This window comes from Podarcis tiliguerta, assembly GCF_965153285.1.
Source record: "Podarcis tiliguerta genome assembly, chromosome: 6".
Lineage (NCBI taxonomy): Eukaryota > Metazoa > Chordata > Lepidosauria > Squamata > Lacertidae > Podarcis > Podarcis tiliguerta.
The window spans coordinates 30,107,090-30,129,120 of NC_139539.1; positions in this window are offsets into that span (position 1 = coordinate 30,107,090).

Sequence of the window (22,031 nt, forward strand, 5' to 3'; positions counted from 1 at the left end):
ATTGTTTGGATGGAAAGAGCTCCTTGAAGGCCACACAATTATTAGCAGCAACATGGGGGAGATCAGTGTTAAAGGTGAAGAGGGGTCATGGCTTAGGGAAGGCTACACTTAGAAGGATTTGCCACTGGCTCCAAACCAGCAGGTAGATATATGAGCCTGCATTTCCTCTGCAACTTGCCCAAATGATTGCAGGGTCTCCCTCCGTTCAGGCATAAAAAGTGAGCAAAAGGGAATGAGGGCAGCGGCCTCTCGAATGGTGTCAGTATCAGTCCTCCAGCACAATTAGGTGTCTGTTCAATGAATTTGAGCAACCAATTAATGCCACAATCAATTTTGTCCTCAAAAGCAGCAAGCGAGGCAGAAGAAAACGACGGGCAGTGAGGGCAACGTTCAGCCGTTTGCAAACTCTCTCTCACTCTCTCTGTCAGCTTGTGAAATTGGCAGAAGGCAGCGGGGCTCACAGAGGGATTTGAGAACAAAGTGAGGAAAGGAGAGCTGCCAGATGCCTGCCAATTTCAAGGATGGTGCAGTATCCCAAGAACAGCATCATCGCCCAACAGAACATAATGTGCAGCTTTTGCTTTAGAACACTACAAGCCCATAGTGAGGCTGGGAATGTTGATTTGGCAATTCTGGACTAGATACACAATTTGCAGGTAGTATTTCCAAGGGGAGCTTTCTCTCTAATCCAGACCAAGGTTGCCCTCTCCCCAGCCAATTGGTCAGTTCTGTTACACTTAGGCCAAGGAGTGGGGTTGCGTTAGGCATACATAACCACAATAAGAGTACTAATGCCAAACACCAGTCCTAAAGGTTATTTAAAATATAATAATAAAATGAAGGCAGGAGTGCCTGGCGTGCTCTGGTCCATGGGGTCACGAAGAGTCGGACACGACTAAACGACTAAACAACAACAACCTGTAAAAAAAAATATGATCCTCAACATCAACAAAAAAATCAGTGAGTTTGTTTTAGGGATGGGTTTTTTAAATCACCTAGGGAAATAAAAAAATCTCACTGGCCAACTCAAGAAAATGCCTCCTGACCTCTTCAAAGTGCCTGGAGGGTTTTTTTGAGCAAGACATGATAGCAATTCAGTCATAAGCCATGTGTGCTAGTGGGATAGGGGACAGATGTGAGAGGATTGTGTAGAAGATAGAATTTGTATTTCTGAACAGTTCAAACACTGTTTATTTCCTTTTACGTACATACCTTACAAATTGAAGACATCTGCTTGTCCTGAAAGCAATGTTTCTTTATTCATGACTGCCGTGGCAAAATTAAGACAGCTGACAACTCTAATTGAATGAAGGATGCCTCTCTGGTGGTGGAAAGAGTACTTCTCAACAGCATCTCACCCATTATTCCAGGGCAGCGCTTTGCCTTTGCCATCTGCTGAAGGGCTAAAGAGTTCTCCCTCAGAAGTTGCCCATTTACCACCTCCTGTAAATGTTGTGAAGACCTGCTGTACAAGTGGTTGAAGACAAACAACATATTTAGAGTAAGAAGCACTTTTCAGGGGCAACAAATATGCAATAGATCCGAGGCCAGCCCACCCATGAGGCAAGGAGAGATGACTGCCTCAGGTGGCAGGATTCCCAGGGACAGCAGATCGCAACATCAATCTTCCTTCACCCCTTATTCTTGATATAAATCTTTCCTCACCCCTTCTTCCCTGGTGGGGAGTGGGACACAATTTTGGGGTCTACTTCAGGTGCCAAAATGTCTGAATAGATCTATTGATCCATTGATTCTAGAATAAATTGTCGTGTGCACAAAGTCTATGCTGCAACGTGAGGCTTGCACTCTAAGTGATGAACCCAGTGTTACTGCTCTAAAACTTTGTGAATATCTTTGCCCTTAGGCTGCAAGAACATAGCAGCAAGTCAGCACCTCACAAACGATCAGGTGTTCCAAAGTGCTTCTTAAAGTCAGCATGGTGCTCCTCCTGCCATGCATACTCAGCACCACCCCATGTGAGTGGCTGGGAGAGGTGTTGCTGAACGGAATATTTTGTGATCTTGACCTAATCACATTGGCCAAGAGATCAGCAATAGCTCCAAGCTTTCTTAACCTGTTTGCAGAAATTAAAATTTCTTTTCAAGCTTTGCCACACATGGAAAATGCCAGAGTGAGAAGAGCCACTTGGAATGCTCTGTTCAGTTCTGATATCTGCGCCGCAAAAAGGGCATATTGCAGAGCTGGTAATGTTTCAGAAAAGAGCAACAAAATTGAACTCACCTATGTGGAAAATTGCAGAGCTTGGTGTAGGAAAAAAAGAGGACATGACAGAGGTGCATGGAATTATGCATGGTGTGCAGATAGTGGATAGAGGAATTTTTAGGCCTTCTCCTCTCATAATGCTAGAATCTGGGGTCTCCCAATAGAGCCAAGTGTTGAAAGATTTACGGCTGACAAAAGGAAGAACAGCACACAGCTAAAGTATGGAATTGGGTCCCACAAAATGTAGTAATGGCCACCAACTTGGATGACTTAAAAAGACTGGACAATTAAATGGAGGATAAGACTGTTAGTGGTTACTAGCCATCATGGCTATGTACTATCTCCATTATCAAAGGTAATATGCCGCTGAATACCAGTCACTGGGAAGTAAAACTGAGGAAAATGCTGTTGTGCTCATGTCCTGCTTGTGGTCTTCACATAGGCATCTGGTTAGCTACTGTGAGAACAGGGTGCTGGGCCAGATGCACCTTTCATCTTATACAGCAGGAATCTTGTGTTCTTAACTCTTCTTCTCTCTCTCTCTCTCTCTGTCTCTCTCTCTCTCTCTCTGTCTCTCTCTCTCTCTCTCTCTCTCTCTCACACACACACACACACACACACACCAGACAGAGTCCAGTAAAGTCTGAGGATGTTTAATGGCCATAGCTTGTTTAGTGTTTGTTTGGAGGGAAATGGAAAATTATGGTGTGGAACTGTGGATGAAGGTATGGTTGACAGGTTGGAATCCTAAACAGGAGCACTCTACACTGCAACATTTTGCTGCAAGTCCCACTTTTAAAATAATATTGTCAACCACAATTGTTTCACATACGTTTCAGCGACCAATGGTTCTCTGCTCTAAAAAAGCAGAGACAACCTGGGTCCAGCAGCTAAGGCACCCAGTATGCCAGCATGCAGGCTTAAGTGGACTTTAGCCCAGTTCCACTAGCTCAGGTCTCCATTTTATACTTAATTCCAATACATTTGGGGAGCTTTGAGAGATAGAAAGGATTTATGCTCCAACCTGACCTCAGCAATTGCAGAACCTCGGCACAGCTTGCAGATCAATAAGAGCAGCCCACACCTCGCACAATATTTCCTTTCTGTGCTAGCAGATGGGAATTCACTTCAAAGGCAGAGAGGTTAGGCAAAACACTCTGCCTTCAGCAGAGATCATCATGGCTTCAGAGGTCGTATACAGCTGTATACTGCTCAACACAGCTCTCTGTCAATCGGCAGCAGTAATCAAGGGCAGGCAGAAGCAAACCAAGAAAGAGGATTGGCTGATATAATGCAGCCCGCCCCCTGATATTCAGCAACTTGGTAAAATATTTTTCAAGTCTCTGTTGCGTCTGCTTTGCATTGTTGTCTTTTAAGTGAAAAAAGCAGCCAGCAATGGCTTTGCATTATATGTTCCAGGAGGAAGAAAGGATCACTGTGTTGCTTGTTCCTATCTCAGACCCTTTGTTTTGGCAGGCGGACGGCTGTGTACTCCCCAGTACTTATCACAGAAATGAGACGTAGTCAACATTTTCCTCTGCAGCTTCATCTGAAATTTCCTTAGGGCACAGTTGCATGGAAGGCTCTATTCCTTCCAGTTCTGTACTTTCATAGCAGGTATGATGCAGACTAAGGTATGCTGCAGTTTTCTACATCTGTCATGCAGATGTGGAGAGCAGGGATCAAAGCAGAAGAACAGAAGAAGAGGCCTCCCTGGTGGATTAGACCAAAGGCCAATCCTGTTCAGCATCCAGCTTCCCACAGTGGCTGACCAGATGCTGGTGGGAAGCCCACAAGAAGGACATGACTTGCTCCTGCTGTTGTTGCTCCTGTGACTGGCATACAGAGGCATGTATGATCCCAGAGGTAAGTTATAGCCATAAGGACTATCAGCCATTGATGAGAATATGCAATCCCTTTGCAATCACACCCTTACATTAATGGTAATTACACATGGGACAGGGGAGGGGAATTTGTTCACCTTTAAAAGCAAGGTTACCTAATTCACACTTTATGAAACAATATGTAAAGCAAAGCCCAGCCATCTGGAATTTGCACTTCTACAAGATGTGGCAAACTGTGAGTTCTTCAGCCAAGTAATGTGAACAAAGATGCATATAACAGTGAGGGGGGAAATGCAAAAATGCATTATATTAGGTGTAGTTGCTTTTCAAAAATGTGTATATTAAGAAAAATTGTGTACAAAAATGTCTATATTAGGAGAAATTTGCCCAAAACTCTTGATTAATTTTCTTGAGGGTTTTTTTAATTGTAAACTGATGTGGAAATGTGAAGAACAGAACTTAAAATTGGAAAAATCGGAAACTGAAAGAAACTGAAATTGGCAGAGTCTCCTATTCCTAGGAAGTCAGCTCTTGAACACGAGGAATTAGGATCCTGTGTACTAGCAGTGCCACAGAGAAGGGATCTAATATGAACGAACCAAATCTAACAAAACACAAATTTGGCCTCTCACCAAATACAAATGATGTAACCACATTTTTCCTATTTGGACCTAGGCATGGTATGATGTAGTTGTCCACTCTTGAATAGTCCTCAAACAACAAAGTTCACTCCCACTCATTTGTGGGACTGCCACCCAGGCCAAGTGGCAGGGAACATATGACATTCCAAGGAGCCTGCTGGATTACGCCAATGATCCATCCAGTCTAGCATCCTCCTCTCACAGTGGCCAACCAGATGCCTATGGGAAAGCTGCAAGCAGGATCTGAGCACAAGAGCACTCTGCCCTCCGGTGGTTTCCAGGAACTGGTACCCAGAAGTATTACTGCTTCCAGCTGTGGAGGCAGAGCACAGCCATCATGGCTAGTAGCCATCTAGATAGCTTTATCTTCCATTAATTTTTCCAATCCGCTTTTAAAGCCATCTATGTTGGTAGCCATCAAAGCCTCCATAGTTTAACTGTGGACCGCCAAGAATCCAAGAAGCAAATCCACTGCTCAAAGAACTGAAAACGTGTTGACTGGTAGCATCAGTAGTTAGAAACCAGGGCCATTTTATTTATTCATTTTGAAATATTTATATACCACTTTATATTTTTAAAAGTATCCAAAGTGGTGAGCAAGAGAAAATAATAAAACACAACAAAGACAATTAATATGAAACATTAAAACAGCAATACATAAATAATCCAATGTGGGCAACAAACAAAATTTGTCCAACAAGTCCATAGATTCAGAAAACTTATTCAATCTCATCCCGAGATCTAAAAACTCCTTCTCATCTACATCCAGGAGCACCATTAACTGCACAGACCCAGGTGAATCAGGTAGCAAAACAACTCTGAACTCCTATTCAAAGAAACTGTCATCTCTGCATGCACAACAGCTGTCTCCAGTATAACAATTCAGCTTCACCGCAGCTTATGTTTTCAAATAAGATGGAAATTGGTTTGAGAGAAACCCCATCAAGCAGCAGCATTTCTCAAGAAACTACAGGATAAGTAAGGGCTGAGGCTAACATTATATATACCTGGCTCCAAACACCAGCAATGGGAGCACACTGGAGCCCAAGTAAATAGTAATGTGTCCACAGCTTCAGAAAAGAAAGAATCTGGTAAGGGTCCTGCATGGATTATTTTGAAGGGAAAATATGTCATTTTTAATATATGAGCACCCTTCATAACTGATCCTGCATACATACATTTTGTACGTAGAAATTGGTTCCTGAGTAACAAATGCATCTATGAAGCGGTCCTTCATATTGTATTCTTCTTAGTCCTGATTCTGCCATATGAATTCTGTAGGGCATTTTCTACTCCAGATTTAGAATGCAATTCTAACTCCACTTAGCTGGGAGTAAGTCTCATTAAATTTTATAGAACTGACTACTGCACAGACATCCTTGGCTCAATATAGTTGGCATAATTGCTCTATATGCAAGGATATGTATAGCATCAGGTTTAGGTCAACTCATCATCTGATCCAATACTACCTAACAATTCTCCTGGCAAGGGAGAGAATATGGAGTCTGGAGATCTGTATCCTTTCCCCATATGAACATATAAGGGGCTCCAGATAAACCAGCATTAATAAGTGGAAGTGAATTTGGGTGTGCTAAAAAAAGGAATCTCATTTTCATTGCCATATGGTTGGCATATCCCAACTCTTCCCTTGGCCTTGCCTAACATCCTATAATTGTCTATCTGAATCCCATTTAAACACCTACTGGGACCTATCCAAAGAAGCGTCAGTGATGAGCTGGAGATGCTGGGAAGATTTGTAGATGCTTGAGTAGCCAAGAGAGGAAGTCAGCATTCAGATGAAAAAGAAGGGGAGGAATGGTCTTGCACAGACCATTTAACAGATGCAAAATCTATAGAAAATTCCACCGAGAGCTGGTTAGAGCTTGATCATGCTTGAATGGCACCCTGGCTGCAGTGGCGGGGGGGGGGGGAATCTGTTGCCCCTGGAGAAACTGAGGAACTGCTGCTAGTATATCATTGCAGTTGTTATATCTGCAAGAAGAGCCGCTCCAAGCAGTATGATTCAATAAACAGGGATTCAACACTAGCGGGCAGCTTTCTGGGGATTCTGATGAAAAGCTGTGAACTTAAGTACCTCTGCTGAGCTGCTGGAGGTTTGGTAACTATCCAGTCTGTCTGCTGCTGGGCCAGACTTGCTTATGTTTGCAGCAGCTGCTGATGGTACCCTAAGGCAGCAATGAGACAGACACACACACAGCACTCACTGGTTAGCTACTCCCACTATCTACATCATCTTCATTTCATTCAGTCTCTCCTCCCAGGCTGATGGCTGATAAGGTTTCACACATTAACAGTAAAAGTGAATGCTGTTAATAGAGGATAGAAAACAAAAAGTAAGATATATTCTGGCAAGCGCTGGCTTTGCATTCACAGTGCAAGCAGTTTTAAGCAACTGCTTATTTACAACTCCAATCCTATGCATGGCCATTTAGAAGCAAGTCCCAATGAGTTCATTAGGGTTTACCTACTCCCAGGGAAGGGACGCGGGTGGCACTGTGGGTAAAACCTCAGCGCCTAGGGCTTGCCGATCGCATGGTCGGCGGTTCGAATCCCCGCGATGGGGTGAGCTCCCGTCATTCGGCCCCAGCTCCTGCCCACCTAGCAGTTCGAAAGCACCCCTAATTGCAAGTAGATAAATAGGTACTGCTTTATAGCGGGAAGGTAAACGGCGTTTCCGTGTGCTGCGCTGGTGCTGGCTCGCCAGAGCAGCTTCGTCACGCTGGCCACGTGACCCGGAAGTGTCTCTGGACAGCGCTGGCCCTCGGCCTCTTAAGTGGGATGGGCGCACAACCCTAGAGTCGGACACGACTGGCCCGTACGGGCAGGGGTACCTTTACCTTTACCTTACTCCCAGGGAAGTGAGTGTAGGATTCTTTGGTTCTGTAGAGTCCAAACCTAATTAGTGTTTATGAGGTCATGTGCTTAACAGCTCTAGTGTGGTGCTGCTGAGAAGTAGTAGAGTGGAAGATGGAGGATGGGACCCTAAATAGATGTATAGTCTGTAAATAACTTCTTAAGGGCCAAGTGCTGCATTATGCTGCCCTAACAGAAACCTCTGGTCCCATTTGCCATTAGTAAGTGGCTAAGCGTCTTTGCAAAGACTTGGAGTCAAAGGAATTCTAAACTGATGTTGAGAGAACAAGGGTTGGAATTCACACAGAAACAAATATAAACACAAAATATACCCAAACTTGTATCAATGCCGGTATGTATTAATAAGCATGCACATAAGCTAGGGTTGCCATATTTCAAACAGTGAAAATCCAGACAGAAAAGTTCTTGAGCTTTGGAACAACCTATAGTAAGTGCTCCTAAGGCACTAGAAGAAATTAAAAGGTTTGGAGAAGTGGCAGGTTTTAAAATAAACACAGAGAAGACTAAAATGTTGGTTGAAAACATGGATGACCAGTTAAAAAAGGCGAGTGGCTTAAAAATGTTTGGTCCCTGGCCCCAAGGTTTCCCAGTCTTCATCTAGATCAGGGGTTAGCAAGGTTTATCTTGCCTGGGCTGGACCTGTCCCACAGAGATCCCTCTGTGGGCCAGATTTTGAGCGCGCGCCCCTGCAATTTTCAGCATCTGCGTGCGCGCAGACACAATTTTCAGCACCACGGAAGTGAGTCCCTGCACCGTGCTGCGCCAATTTAGCGCAGCGCACAAGTGGCCAGCTCGGTTCAGGGGTGGCTCATGGGCCAGTCAAATTACCTCCACAGGCCACTTCCGGCCCATGGGCCTTAGGTTGCTAACCCCTGATTTAGATCCATCCAATTCTGACTTCAGGGCATGCTTTGGGAATCTAAACTGCATTGGTCAAACTAAGAGACAACTGTCATCTTTTGAAGACTCTTGAACATCCCAGCAGTATTTGGTACCACTGATTGTAGCCTGTCTGTTGGGACTGGAGACACTGTGTTATAGTGATTCCACTCCTATCCACCAGGCAGGTTCTAGCAAGTGTGCTGGGGATTGCTGCTACCCTGCATGGGACGTATCCTGCAACATTCCATCTTGTGTGCCATGCAGTCGGCATGAGACCACAGGAAGAGTTGTAAGAAGATATGGAATATGGAAGATATGGAACTTCTGAGTTTGCTGCATTCACAACCCGAAAATCTGCAACATGAACTAATGCAACTAGAGGTATGGCTGTAATGGACAGAACAAAGACAAAAAAACCTTGGCTAGTACCAGTCCTACTATGAGGCATAATGAAGTGGCCACCCAATGCAGCTGTTTGGGGTCTCATGAAAATTTGGAGGGTCACAGGTTAGCCCCCCTTGCCATAAGGTATTGCAACAGCTAGTAGTAGTTAGTGTTGTAGCCAAATTGAAAGTACTGGTTTTGATCCTTGAAGCCCCAAATCATCTGGGTGCATTGTAGCCAAAGAAGAGCCTCATTCTCTATGCCCCTCCCCTCCCCCACTGCCTTTAGATTACCAAGGGAGTCTTTGCTTGGAGGACCCTTGCCACTCAAATTTTGGCAAGAAGCTATATGGAGCAGGGTCTTCTCAGTGGTGGTGTCTTTGCTGTGCAACTCCCTACATAGGGAGGTCTGTTTGGCTGACTTCCTTTTATCTTTCAGAAATTGTGCCCCATATGTTGTTGTTCTTTGTCAGAAAAGCTACTGCATATGGTGAGACTGAGCCAATTTTTGCTGTCGCTTGTTGGGGTCTCTTTTGTATGTGTGTGTTATTATTGTTTCATTTTCATGTTTTCGTTTTAGATATATTATTATTTGTATTTGGAAACCAATGCATGAATCCCTTGGGTTAGTCAGCAGGGTATTAAATGTCGGAAATACATCTCTTTTCTTTCCCACTGCCCCCAGCCCCCCATTACACTTTAGTTTATTATGAAGAGATAAAAACAGAACTGGAAGCGGCAGCCTGCAATCCTATTATTGCCCCCATAGTGACACTCTAACTTGGGTACACTAAATCCTTTTCTCCTACCCCAGGATGCTTATTACTAGGCTGGCCTGCTTCTCCGCATAAGAGCTATTGCCATGGAAACCATCAGAGGCTCAAGGGTGCCTGGCTAAGGCAATAAATGATTTAACTATTGCGCTGTGTGATGCTGGGACAATGGCAAAGAACATTCTATGCAGGAGGGTTGTTGTAGGGACTCGCCTTATAGAGCCTTCCCTGATGGCCTTTCAGGTTCCTTGGTAGCATGAGATATGATTCAATGATGCTGTGCTATACCTACGCATGGGATTTGCTGCAGGCCACCTTATACCAACCTTTGGACACCAATCCCAAATTTAGGGTGACCATGTGTCCCATTTTACAGACCGTCATATTGACAGGTTGTCGAGTCCCAGTCCAGTTTAAAGAAGGGAGAGCAAAGGGGGCCCTAAAGCTGCCCCTTAACAGTGAGCAGCTGGATAGCAGACTGAGCAGGTGCCCAGGTCACAGTCTACCCCACTGTAGTGAGATGTACTGTATTTCTCTTTAAATCATAGCAATCATTTCTAAATGTGCATCTATACATATGAATGAGCAAATTTCATGCTAATGTTGGCCCTCTTTCAGATCATGCATTTCCTTGTTTTTGGTGATTTGGCTACCCTTCCTCAATTGCAAATACTCAGCCTCTTTACCAGGCATGGGCATCACCAGCAGGAGAATCTAGCACTTACATGGAAACTCCATGAAATACAAGAGATCCACATGGAAACTGCTTTGTGCACCACAACGGCCACACTTTCACACAGAGTGCTTCCATATGACAATCATAGCACACATCCCTCACCTCAACACAAACATAAACAGAATGATACTTAAAAGTGCAGCCTTGGTTTGGACCCACAGCATGCCCTTAATTTTTTAAACTGTGCCTATCCAGTGAAAAACAGTCTGAACAATGGTTTCTCCATCAAGGTTGTGTATATGTTTTGTGCATGATCACCAATTTTGCAGTTTTTATAGACTGTGGGGCTGAACAGCTGGATCTCACTCAGCCCATGATGCTAGCAGTTGGCAATTGTCAGCCAGCAGTGACAAAGGTCTCTGAGGCTATAGCAAGGGCCTAAGCAGCTGAATTTGCTTAGCCCATGATAGAAGTAGGTCTCCATTTGGAAGGATCACTACTCCTTGAGCCATATATATCTTGCCCTGGCAAAAACAGTCAACCAATCATATTCCAAGAAAGGTTCCATGTGTTTAGTTTGGAAAGAATCACAGTGAATGTACTGAAAGAACATGCTATATTAAACATCTTCCTTTTAAGGGATGGGGGAGAAATTCAATGCAGTTCCCTTTAAAGGTGAAGTTTTCTAATTCACACTTTCTGAAACAATATGAGAATTATAATATAGCCATTCTTCAGAATTTCTCCAAATTTTTCAATACAATTCTCCAGCTTTGTAATGTCTACAAAAATGCATATCCTAAGGTAAAGTATCCATAAATATGTTTATTGCATTACTGAAAATATACAAAATGCATTATATAAAATATAACAAATTAGGAGGGAAATGCACCAAAATACTTTATTTATTTATTTTTATTTTTTTTACTTTTTATTTTTTAATAAAATAATTTGCAAACTGGTTTGGAAATGTAGAGAATTGAACTTTGGGGAAATGAGAAACGGAGAGGAACTGAAATTAACAGATTCATTCATTCCCAGTTCCCATTTGTAGGCAGTTGATAGCAGCTTCTTATCCTCTGCTCATTCCTTACATGCTGCCTCATCATTATGGAAATTGAGTCTTTCCATAAAACAACCAAAGCATGGTTTAGACTTCTGCAAAGGGGACAAAAGATGACTAATGCATAATCAATAGGGCATCGTAGTACCACAAACTATTTATATTTCGATGTTTTCAGCACATAAGGCAGTGAATGGCACCAGCAATAAGCTAAACATTCAACAAAGCATGAAAATTAATAAAGACTCATAACCTTGAATTCAACCCAATGGAGGCAACAAACACAAAAGGGAATTAGAGCCAAGGTTCAGTGCCAAGAAGACTGTCTGATTTACCAGCACAAAAGGCAAATAGGAGCCAAGATTACAAGTAGCCAAGTAAACTAACTGTGGGAGGATGAAACAGGGTCAGGCAGTAGTTCAGTGCATGCAGTATATTGCTCCCAGTAAGAAGTTTAAGTATGCCCTGGGAGCTTTAGTCTCCAGGAAGGCCACTGGAGCGGCCATGGGTGTCTCTCTTCAGGTCTAGCTGAAGGGAGAAAAAGCCCTCTGTTAACAAAGACTTGCAAACGTTAAAGAGTTGCCTGCTAAACCCAAGTCCACTGGTATGGGACCCTCCCACCGCCACTCACAAGCTGACAACAGACGAGGGAATTTTGGCAGATGCAGCTTATCATGAGAGTCAGTATGTCCTATACTGGCACAGAGGTAGAATCTCAAGTAGGGATTGGGAATTTGTGGCCTTCTAGTTGTTATTGGACCAGCATGAATTTGACCAAAGTGAGGGAGGCCGTGGAAGACAGGAGTGCCTGGCGTGCTCTGGTCCATGGGGTCACGAAGAGTCGGACACGACTAAACAACAACAACAAAAGTTGTTATTGGACTACAGTTCCCACAATTCCACACCATAGGCCAGGGTTAGGATCTGGAAGTTAGGATCAGGGAGATCCAGGTCAAAATCCCTGCACATCCAAGAAGTTGATTGCATGATCCTGGCCTGTTACTCTTTCTTAGCCTAGCCCTTCTTGCAATGTTGTAATGCAAGTAAAATGGGGTCAGACTATGAACTGTCCTGCGATCATTGGATGAGTGATGGGATAACAATGATGCAGGAATGAGTAAAATGACACCAGTTAAAATTTGCTTTTCTATACAGCTGTTACTGGTGCAGAAGCCGTGCCCTCCTTTGCCTCTCATCGCCCTATTACAAGGGGGAAGATGTCATTAATCCTCCTCCCCTGTACATAACTGACAGAACAAAGTGTCCATTGTGATTCCCAGACAGAATGAAGTCTGACTCAGAGCCAAACAAAACATTGCACGCAAACGGGTATAACAAAATCCTGACAGCCGTTCTAAGAAAAAGCAGATTCAGAAGAGGATCATTAGACCAAGAAAGTAGAAGGCGGAGGGGTGGTCAAGTACAACCATTTCCCCTCCTGCTTGTTTCCCCACTCCTGAGCCCACCAAACCTCCTGGTTGGAGCGAGGAGGTCAAAATCAATGTTTGGACAAAATATGTTGTTGGAACCCCACAAATGGGCTTTGACGAGGGGAGCTAGGCCCATGCAGAGCTTGTCTGAGGCCTGGGGCGGGGGTCTTGTTAGAATAAAGTTATAAACTCACCAAAACAAAGCAGCCAGTGCCTGGCAGGGCCCACTGCCTAGCTTTGAATTTCTTTTTCCTCTTGATTTTAATGTATCTGTGTGGGGTTTATTGTCTGCCTGGTTGGTTAGTTGTATGTTGCTTTGGGTTGCTCTGGGCAAGATAAAAAACCTACAAATTAATTAATTAATTAATTAATATGCAGTTTTACCTGACAAAACATAGAACTACCTCAAACACAGAAAAAAGAGAGTGTGGGTGCCTTGTTTTAACAGCAGAAGGTGTGGGGAGGGTGGGGTTGGCAAGTGCTAAACCCCCCTGGTTCTCACCACTTATTCCCTTTCCTAATCCTTGTCCTTCACCTATATTCAAACAGCCAAGTATTGGACCTCAGCTGAAAATAAAAACAGCAAGGTGAAAGTGGATTCCAGAAAGCTGAGAATATAGAGCATCTGCTTTGTATAAAGAAAGCCCCAGATTCAACCCCAGCTATCTCCAGGTAAACTGAGAATGACCCTTGTCTGAAGCCCTGGGAAAGACCCTTGTGTGCAGAACTGCTGTCAGTCCGTCTACTCTACACAATACTGAGCTACACTGACAACTATCTGAAACAGTTTAAACCAGTTTCCTATCAAAAAACCGAAGATCATGGCCACTGGTCCCATCACCTCCTGGCAAATAAAAGGGGAAGAAATGGAGGCAGTGAGAGATTTTACTTTGCGTGGCAATTCCTGCCTCCCACCAGTTGGAATAAATAAAGACACAGATTTCTATGGCTGTCTCTACACTCTTCACCCATCCATCCTTTTGGCAAAATCAAATTCCCCACCCCTACTATACAAGATTGGAGCAGTTTCATGTTTAGAGCTAATGACTGCTGCCATCATTTCTATTTTGGCCCTCATATGATCACTGGACACACCTCCTTCACCAAATTTTCTACTACCACTTGCTACATTCTTCAAGTTCATGATGCACTGTGGTTTTGTGGGCCGGCATGCATGTTGGTTCTGCTGAGAGACAGTGCTCACTATAGCTGGAGAAAATGGGCCAGCCCAACTATTAGGTAGAGCAAGATAAAAATTAAAAACTAGCAAATTGCTAGTTATTTAATTTATAATTACTGTTGTCCTTTTACTCCCAAGGAGATACACTTGTGGGATTGCCTGTCTCAGGTGCTCACTACAAGCGTGACCAGCCTTGGGCTCTATGCAGCTTGGCTTGGCCCCCAGTGCAATTTGCTATTCCTTCTCAGGCAGCAAAATGTCCTGGACTTGCCCTTGAACTATTTATCTTCCTGTATTGTACAACAGGCCTAGATGAAGGTGCATATTTGGGATGCAAGTAGCTTGAGAAAGACCAACACAAGAGAAAGGAGAACAGATCCACACACTGACAATCTCACCAGACAATAAGGAAACAGTAAGAAAGCTGTTTAGAGGAAGAGTATTCTGCACAGATCTACGATAATAATCCGTTTTGTCCATCCGTTGGCAGCCCTATAACATGTTGCTGAAGAACTATATCCAGCTCCCCCTATGGGGGAAGCATGAAATGAGAAAAAACAACACAATTTCTGTGTTAATATGGGAAAGGGTTTAGTAAGCCTCAGTTTATGACTTGCTTAGTTAACAAATCTTGAGATGTCACAAGAACATAAGAGCCCAGCTAGATCAGATGAAAGGCCCATTTAGCTCATCATTCAGTTCTCACAGTGGCCAACCTATGGGAAGCTCATAAGCATGATGACTCCCAATTGGCTGCCGGGGTCCTGTCAAGAAGCATTAGGTCAGGATTTTGATTAGATTAAGCATGCTTCAGTGATGTGTCCAGAGAGCTAGAGGGTTCTGTAGTTGCTTAGAGTTGCATAAAGCTGGGCGTACAAATCCTTATGCAAATTTCATACTGGTGAATGATGCTTGATAAAGTCCAGGACCCCCTCTCTCCCCACAACTCTCCTAAAAAGATACAGCATCATCAAGAGTATCTGACATTAAATCAAGTGTTCCCAAACATTTCTACTAAATAAAACACCAACCTATAGGACATAAAATAAAGAAACTGCCTTATACTGAGTCACACCTTTGAGCCATCTAGCTTATTGTTGTCTGCAATTGCCAACAGTGGTCCTCCCAGATTTCACATGGGACATTCCCAGCCCTAAGTGAAGATGCTGGGGATTGAACCTGAGACCTTCTGCATGCAAAACAGATGCTCTACTACTAAGCTATGGCCCTTCTCCTAAACCCAGCCCTTTAGCTACTTGAAGAATGGATGCTACCAAGCTCTGCTGAGGGCAGGTAGTAGTACAGATACAGATGCAAGACTGTTCATGAATGATGCATCTGAACAATGTGGTAAAGTCTGTGTTTGATGTTATGGTCAAGATCAGGCATAGGCAAACTCGGCCCTCCAGATGTTTTGGGACTACAACTCCCATCACCCCTAGCTAATAGGACCAGTGGTCAGGGATGATAGGAATTGTAGTCCCAAATCATCTGGAGGGCTGAGTTTGCCTATGCCTGGTCAAGATCCAGAATAAGACACTCCACAATAAATTAGTGAAGGGATGGGTAATCTGTGGCCCACCAGATGTCATTGGACTTCAATTCTCATCAGCCTGGAACGCTGAGCACGCCTTAGGCACCAAGCGACCCAGCAGGAGGAGGAGGTGGCAAAGAGCCCCAGCCAGCCACTGCCACGACCTCACTTGTAAAAGGAAACTTGCAGATGGGAACCCGATTAAGGAGGCTTCCACACACGCACAGAACAAGGGCAAAAGGTGACAAACACGGAATAACCTCAACCCGGTGGATCAGTAAGGACTGGTCTCTTGGAAAGGGATTGGGGGGAGCCCGCTTGGATCACCTGCTTGGGCGGAGGGTGTGTGTATTTTATTTTTTTTTAGTGTGGAAGGAAAGAGAGGGGAAATGCTCCAGCCACCGCCTTTACAAGTTTCCAGCTGCTGAGTGCCTCATTTGTTGGTATAGAGAGATTTTGTTTCAAGACCATCGAAACAGAAACATGTCATAATAATAATATTATAGAGATAGGGATTAGAGGAGAGTTAAAGTTAAATTTTGTTACTATCAAATTAATCAACTAAAAAAATTACAGCTGGCTGGCTATTCAAAAAATTAAGAAATTAATTGAGGGCAAGTAATTTTTTTAAAAATGGAGCTTATTGGGCTGCATTGCAGCCGTTAAAATGACTACTTTCCCCAAGTTCTTATTTTTATTTCAAGGCTCTCTATATCAATTCTTCAATCCCAATTACAGAAATGGCTGGTGCTAATTAAAATTTTATTTTAGATTGAAAGTGGAATAGAACAACCCTCCAAACTTTGTATCACCCAAGGGACAACGGAGGAATAGAAGTGCCTTATGTTAAGAAATGGTGCCTTAAGTTATATTATGATGCCTTTCTGCTTAGACAAAAAATGCATATTATTAATAAGTCGCTAGAGCTCCTGTGAGTTCAAATGGAATCTTATAAAAAAAAACCTGTCAAATATTGACAAGCTCTAAAGGGAGCAATGGGAAACCCTTCTTTCAGTGACTGCATGCTAATGGAACTCTGCCTTAAGTGAAAGCCAATTGGTCCAATTGTTGCTGGCCAAATTACACTTTGCTCCAAATGCCCAGGCGACAACAAAAGCCTTTTTGGAAAACCACTTATAGGCTTTACAGGATATGAATTTTGTTAAATAAATAAATAAACCTACAACCATTTCATGTAACTGTAAAATAACTTGGGAGACAGAAGAGACTGCTGAAGATCCTCATAGCCCCAAAGCTGTAGTGCTACTTTCCCCAAGTTCTACTTTAACCCATCCCTACTTCCCGAGTTTTCCCCCCAAAAGGACACCTCCATCAATTGTGGCAAAAGCCCTAGAGAGATCTGAGAGAGCCAGGGTTCTGGCTTTTGCTCTGCTTCCATTTGCCTCTGACTCTGCCCAACACTGGCATGTGACCCTTGGAAGGTTCCCCAGAAGGAAATGCAGCCCTTGTGCTGAAAAGAGTCCCCTGCAACAATTTTACAGTGTCTCCCTGCTTGGTATCAATCCGGATCAAGGGTGAGCTACACATCAACAAGCACACACATAAATCACTGCTGAAGTGCACCTCCAATTTTGCAGAGATAATGATGATGTTTCCCCAGCCCGTTACTGTTGGTTACAGACTACCTGTGATGTCACAAAAACACATGACGGCTGAATGGATATAAAGGTGGCCCTTTTCCTCTTCTCCAACAGAAGACAGAGGGCAACAGCTGTGACATTCAGAATTGCCCAGCCTTCTTCCACCTGGAGAAGGAGAATTGGCAGATGGACGGAGGTGATCATCTGGCTGTGGGATGCCATGGAGCATTAATAAGGCAAGTTCACTTGCTGAGAGGGATGTGGCTTGAAGGCAGCTGATACCCATGGTCAGAAGCTGGCTGACATCTGGCGATGGGCTTAATGGAAGCTGGCAAATGTTTTTATCTTCCTTAGTAAATGCTTTTTTTCTAACTGGGGAAAAAGAACATATACCTTCAGTCTTTCAAACTTGCTGTGACCTAGATAGCAGCGCATCTTTCTTAAAACAGAAAAAAAAGTCAGTGAGCCATGGATTTCTGAATTGTGAAGAGCTCAATAAGCAAAATTCAAGCCTCCCAAATGAAATTTGGAAGTCGGTGGATATCTGCAGATTGAAGCCAAAGAACAAATATGAATGAAGAGTGAATGATAAGTGAATGTGTCCATTGGTGTTTATCATGGATGTTGGCTAGCATATGCATGCCTATGTGTATGGGAAGTTTTAATTGTGGAAAAGGCAAATGGTATCAGTAGCTACATGAATGTGATGTGTAAAAGGAAACTGGTGGATATTCATGAACAGCTGAAAACTCTGGAAGTTGGCAAGCTGAAGTTAGTTGATGAAGTCTCCAGGCTGAAGCCAGTGGAGGTGCCTGGTAGGTCTATCACCAGCTAAACGTTACGATTTAGTGATACATCACAATGTCTGAAACATGAAACTATGTAGGGTGGCGGGGTGAAGATCAGGCAAAGGAGTGGTCTTTGGAGATCGCACAGGTGGAGGCTGAAGATCGGGCAAAGGATCAGTTATGGAGATTAAGAGGTACATGTTATGTGCTCTGCGGATTCCTCCTCTCTGAGGCAGACAAACCCTCATGTTTGGAGGGTGAACTTTTCCCACTCATCCCTAGACAGAGGGAGAAGGAAGAAGCAGCCCAACTGCAACTCCTGCATCGGGCAGAGAGAGACACTGTGGTTATGAAGGGCACCAAGGCTAGGAGTGGGACCGTTCTGCTATCGGAGGGGAAAAGCAGTTGAAAGCAAAGGCAGCCACCAGACACCAGAGGGTTCACAATTATACCACCCCCTGGAATTTTGAAGGTTGTGCTTCACAATACATCGCCAGCTCAATTATTTTGAAACTGTTCTTATGATGTGGTCTACAAACCGGTGTTGGATGATGCATCAACAATCACACAGCCTTAGTGCCTGGGTGATGCTGTTGAATGATAACTAGCCCCTTCATTGTCTCTGTCCCACCCCACCCCCAGGATATCTGAAGTTTCTTCAGACCAACTGTGAAAGCAATGAAGAGAACTGTAGCACTTAAGCAAGCTCACTTATATTTCTAAACAAATGTCTTTCTAAATATATCTAGCTGTAGTGTTCATTCTACCTTTTTCTTCCAAGACAGTTTAGGTGAGAAGTACACATGAAAGATAGGCTGGGTGAGAAATAATAAACAGGAACACATTGACGATGGAGAGCAGGAAGTGAACTCAATGAGGAAATTGTATTAAATTTGATGTCATTTGGTACTGATTTGTTAAAAAATTGGAAAACTAATAATTATTATTTGGCAAAAAAGAAAAATAATAAATCAGTAGTGAGTTGCCCCACAATGGTCAGGCCAGGGGAGGTTATGCTGGTGCTTCTCCAGCTGTTGCCATTGGCTTCAGGCTGCCTGGGATGTCACAAAAGGACATGGTGGCTGAGGAGAAAGAGGCAGTTATTTGTGGAGGGAGTGAAGAGCCTTGGTGATTCAGGGGAAGTTGAGGAAGGGCCAGCTGGAGACAAGGAAGGGAAACCTGTGTTGGTTCCCTACTAGTTGAGTTGCCAACTTTTCCCTCCCTTTTTTACATAGCTGTCAAAAAGGTCACAACTGACTTTGTCAGAAAAGTCAGATGTCCCCCCAATAAACTTTTGAGGATCCACAGGGTTTGAAAAGCTCTCTGAGCTAGAATATTTCTTATAGGTCTAGTAAAGGTAAAGATACATTAGGATCAACAGATGTTATTGTGCCAATTTTCAGTTGGCATAATAACAGCAGTAGTTCTGGAACTCAGAACATACCCAGCTCTTTAAAAATCCACAGCATTTAAGAAATCCAGGAAGGATGATGAGTCATTTTCCATTGAAATAAGCTCAGGTAAGGACTCACCTTTTCCAACTGCTGCACGTGAATGTTTGGGTCAGGCCAAGAAAGTTGTCCAGTACCTTGAGGAATCAGACAATGAGTTATTCTGAACTGAAAGCACCTTGTTCAAAAATGGGGTGTTGGCCTTTCGATGGGTGCAAAGTTTTAAAACATTATGTTTGTCCCTGTAAGTATTTGACAGCTTTAACTTCCTTAATAAAATTTTATCTTCCTTAATATATGCTTTTTTCTAACTGGGAAAAAAGAACATATACCTTCAGTCTTTCAAACCTGCTGTGACCTAGATAGCAGTGAATCTTTTTTAAAAAAGAAAAGAAGTCAGTGAGCCATGGATTTCTGAAGGAGAAATCTCTGTCTACATAAGAGTCTAATTTTGCAATGCTGACAATAACGCTTGATGGGATAGGTAGAGAGATGTAGATGCAACATGCCTCATCAGACAGCCGTAACCTACATTTTAAAAATGTTTTAGAACATTTGGGTCACTCTGCAAGCGTATATGAATACTAGGTTACTACAGTTACAATATGCTTCCCTTTCTCTTACCCTAGCAACATTTATGCCTAGCAACAAGGCTGCATGTGTTACTACTACTGATTCTGCACGCACTTCACTCCATCATGGCAACATCTGTGCCTAGCAACAAGGCTACACATTCTCTGCGAATGCTGGTGAATGGCAGGCTATTTTGGAGCCAATCTTGTTCTTTGGAATGCTATGCTTTAGAGGTGACCTCTATAGTTCAGCCCACATAGTTTCCTCACTTATTTATTATCAGCCTGTTCCAGTTCCACTACTATGTCTGAAACAGATAGTGCATAAGATGCAAGGCATCTTGCTTGATATAGTCCTAGGGCATAGCCTGAAAGTACCTGATGCAGAATTTTTACTAAATCGAAGCTGGTCTAGATCTGATCGGTATCTGAATGAGAATGAACATAAGAATATGATATACGTAAGAAGAGTCCTGTTGGATCAGACCAAAGGCTCATCTAGATCAGCATCCTGTTCTCACAGCATGCCAATGGGGAGCCTGCAAGAAGGACCTGAAAGCAACACTGCTCCCTTCACTTGTGATTCCCAGCAACTGGTATTCTGCTTCCAAAGGTAGAAGAACAGAGTGATTGTGCTTTCAAAGCAGGTGCTCTGCCACTGAGTGTACACCTCTTCCCCACTTCCCAAATTCTCAGAAGACCCTCTGATTTTACACTGCCTTTCCCACTTGCTGGATGCAAACAAATATAATGAGGCTTAGAATGTCCCAATTTTTGTGTATATTGAAATTTTTATGCCTCCAGCTCTATGGGGAATAAGAACGTGTAATTAGAGATGTTATCATCATGTCTGTACAAAAGGCAGCAAAGATAAGGTTACATAGGGAACTGTAATGCTGTCATTTATTTCCAAATTTGTTTTAAATGCCTTTTGTCACAGATCCAGAGAATGATCTAGTTGAGCAAACTTGCTTCTCACACAGGTCCACACACAAACATGGGTCAGCTGACTTGTTGCTCCCCCCCCCCTGCTACATGTGCTGGCTGGGACTTATGGGAGTTGTAGTCCAAAACATTTGGAGGCACCAAGATGGTGAAGACTAGTTTACACCATAGCTGTCAAGTGTCCCTTATTTGAAGGGACAGTCCCTTATTCCAGCGCCATGTCCCGCTGCTGTCCCTTATTGATGGATGTCCCTTAAATGATGTCCCTTAAATTTCAAAGGAAGCAGCTCCTCTCCCTCCCTGCCGGCCAGGGAGGAGGGAGGCTCCAACTGTGTTGCTTGGCTGTGTTGCTCACCCAATAAGAAGTCTAAGAACGACTGGGGGGGTGGAGCGTGCATGCCTTGTGTGTGGCTAGTTAATGCAACCTGAGGGGTTTTTTGAATGCTGGACGCCATTTTGTTGCACATGCTGCTGCAAACTTTGCAGTGCAAAGCCAGGCCGGGGAGCCATCTTAAATTGAGGCTGCATAGGTCTTGTGGTGCATGTGATTCAGATTCTATTCAGTTGAACCTCTGGTTACAAAGTTGGTTGGACAGTGTTCTCGAAGCTACCAGCATGAGTTTGACCAGATTGCAGGAGGACAGGAAGACTGGAGTGCCTGGAACAGGTGAGGCTGCAGGTCCCTTTTTTTGGCTGCTGGTCCCTTATTTTCAAATCTGTAAGTTGACAGCTATGGTTTACACTGACAGTGGCTTTCCAGGGTTTTGGACAGGGGACATTCCCAACCGTACCTGGGGATGGCAGCAACAAAACCTGGGATGTTCTGCCCACAAAGGAGGTGCTGTACCCCTGAACTATGATGCTTGCCCAATTATTTTACAGAGGGAGATATAAAATCAAGCATATAAGAACATGAACCACTAAACAATACACTAAAAAAAGCTAAAACTTTGGTGCACAGCTCAATTCAATGAATATTCACTTGGAAATAAATCCAGAGAAGATTACTTCTGAGTTAACGTACAAAGGTTTACAGCCTTATTGTTCATAAATGCAATGTTTGGGCAAGGTGTTTTTATTACACTTCAAATATCAAGTTATGAATGGCGATGGGCAAATCAGTCTGTTTTCTGTTTCTCTCCATTTCTCA